This window comes from Pinus tabuliformis, chromosome Q (genome assembly GCF_031772625.1).
Source record: "Pinus tabuliformis cultivar Carrire ecotype Pingquan chromosome Q, CPIR1, whole genome shotgun sequence".
In the NCBI taxonomy this organism is placed as follows: Eukaryota; Viridiplantae; Streptophyta; class Pinopsida; order Pinales; family Pinaceae; genus Pinus; species Pinus tabuliformis.
In genome coordinates this window covers 685,007,445-685,010,472 of record NC_142296.1, presented here as the reverse complement: position 1 = coordinate 685,010,472, position 3,028 = coordinate 685,007,445, and the positions used below count along the sequence as shown (strand labels likewise).

General features: G+C 39.4%; 1 pseudogene; it reads right to left on the bottom strand.

The window, feature by feature from the left end:
* Positions 1-356: 356 nt before the first annotated feature.
* Positions 357-1,765, bottom strand: LOC149221404 (cytochrome P450 90D2-like; annotated as a pseudogene).
* Positions 1,766-3,028: the final 1,263 nt, after the last annotated feature.

Below are 3,028 nucleotides of genomic sequence, written 5' to 3'. Positions count from 1 at the left end.
CCTTGATGCTTTCAAGCCAATCTAGTCCATCCATATCTTTGAGAAGGCGGCCAGCATACTCAGTAATTTTAAGCATCCATTGGTGCATTGGCTTGCGGATAACAGGATGTACACCTCGTTCACTAACACCATCAATGACCTCCTCATTTTCCAAAACAGTGCCAAGGGCAGGGCACCAATTAACCAGAACTTTTTCCTGATATGCAAGTCCCTTTTCAGCACACAGTCTCTACGCACAGTGCCAAAAGGCTACGTGCAACACCCCTTGAGGATGGCCCTACGCGCAATGCCAAAGGGCTACGTGCAGCGCCCCTTGCCTTTCTGTATCACCCCTTCTATTATGGTTGCGCTCTTTACTACTGCATCCAAATAGAATTTTCATCTGCCTCCCAAGTGTATTGGGTCACAAGTGGGTGCAAGAAGATGGAAGCTTCCAATCTTGCCATGGCAATGCCTGGGTGAAGTCTGTGGCCTCCTCCAAATGAAATAAAATTGATTCCACTTGCACCCTTTTCTTGCCATCTCCAAGGATTGAATTTGTGTGGATTTTTATAATAGTCTTCATCAAGGTGAATGGATCTCAAGTATGTGAGCACACATCATCCTTCAAGAATGAAGTGCACTTTAATCTTCATGTCCTGCAATGCTTTCCTCATCACACCAGTTATGATATTCCCCATTCGCAAAGTCTCGGTTATCACATTCTGAGTAAAGGGTAAGAAAGTATAATTGTTCCAAGTCAGCTGCTCTTCCTTCTATTGCTTGGATTTCTTCATCTTCATGTTTTCTACCTTTAATTGTTGTAATGCAAGGTGACAATCTATGAGAAACTTGACTGCAAGGGTCATTAGCATTGGTACCGAGTCTTCTCCTGGAATCATCAAATCTATCATGTTATCACATATGACATCCATAGAGAAGTATTGCTCTATTGTATCATTTGTTTCATGCAGTAACACGTCTAACACATCCTTTGGATGATTTGGGTAATTACAGGTGGCATAGTTTTACCTCTTCTCTTCTATGATTTTGTGTACCATCTTAACCTTTCTTGATTTACCTTCAATGAGTTGTAGATCCTTATTTCAAGTAGCTTAACTGGAAAATGAGACCAAACCTGAGATGAACTTTCTGAATTCTTGTTTTAGACATTCCATGTCATCTCCCAGGCTGAGACTCATCAGAGCTTTCAAGAGTGCATGAAATGCTATATTTTTTGTTTCTTCTTGGATATAAATAAGTTGATTGTCCTTCTAGTTTGTCATAAAGCTTAGAATGTATTTTCCTATGTCCATAGTTATCTACTCTTTCAGCTATATAGATTTGAGAAAACCCCCTTTGAGGCCATGCAGCTTCTTCTGCAAGTTCCCCGTTAGCATAAGTATTGAATACTTCCCCATGAGCTCATTGAGTGACTTGGGATAAGAGGGAACAAATATCTTGCCATCATTTTGCAGAACCACCTTGCTGACTTCTAGGTCTATTGATATGATCGTGGGGTTCCCAAAGAGGTGTGATTTAAATACCTTTCCATAGCTTTAGTTCTACTTTTCTTGCAAACCCACTTCCCAGGAACCAGAGTAAGTGGAGGGTTTGTGCTTCAATGGTTTGATGGCCCCGACAGTCTCTTGAAATCCTACTGCAAGCAAGTCTCCAAAACCTCTGCTTTACTCTTTGAACCTATACTCACTGCTTTCATGTCACATTCCATCATGGCACGAAGGTATGGCTTCCAGAGTTCATATCCCATAGCATCATAGCCCATAACAATTGCCTCACCCAAGTTTGTTGGACAAAACTATGTATTTTGCATCTTTGGTAGCATAGTGCCGATCTAATAGCTTTTTAATATGATCATGCATAGTTGCATTAGTGATATTGTTGGAACAAATTATTGTCGAGTCATAAATGTTGGAATAGTTGAACCTCCCCAAGATTCATACCTATAAATCTCCAAGTAATTCCTCTCTAGAACCATGAGACCAGAAGTTGTAAACCTTTCACCAGCAATATCATTGTCAACAATGTACAGTGCCCTATGCCATGAATTGGAAGTAGGTTCTCAATTACCAAGAACTACATCTGCAAAAAACTGATTTGGACAAACCAACCTCTGCACAGATTCATGGATATCTCTTTCAATCAAAGCAAAGAAACGAGCTTGCCATATGTTGAGATAAGGATTAGCAGCATGGAAGACATCTATGACCTCAAATGCTATGTTCTCTCCTTGTCTATCACAATGCAGCCACAAAACCAGCCACTGGCATCTCCTAGCTTCCTCAGGATCGTTAAATACATGAACTGCTGCACTGGTTGATTTTTGAGTCAATTATTCATTTGGTCATATCTTCTGATCCAGAAACCATTTTTGGGAGTGTGATATACCATTGGAAAGATTTTTCCGAGCTGATTCTAATGAACATACTTAGGATATGATTTGAACTGAAACTCATTTGCAAAACATCTCTGAAATGCAGACATAGTAAGAGGCCATTTTGATCCCTGGTGATAGGTTGTGAAGACTAGAACTAACATTATTCATAATGAATTACATATAGGGCTTTGATTTTGATTGGGATAGTGAAGTTGAGGAGATCGATTGTTGCATCATTTTTTTGTTGCATTGTTCATTGATTTCTTCTTCCCCTACTTAGTTAGGCCTTTCACTGTTAAAAGGAAAATGAAAATAGTTTTTTTATCATATTAGTTGCATCATAGGTGTGTTCATGTGACATCGTGTTTTGAGCCTTGAAATAGAAACATAATTCAAGATAAACTCTAAAATTCACTCAATTAAACTAAGGAGCATTTGAAACTTAATGACACACAGACGTCTAGGCTAGAGATGTGTTCCAGTGTCTTTAAATGCAGGAGATGTCATTGTTTTTCCAGCGTTGCATTCTGGGGGTGATATCCCATTCCATATACATAAGTGTATCGTACCATTCTCCGCATATCTTTGGGTATATTGGATGGTTCTCCACACATGAAAATAATATTGGAATGCTCTCATCATACTATACAC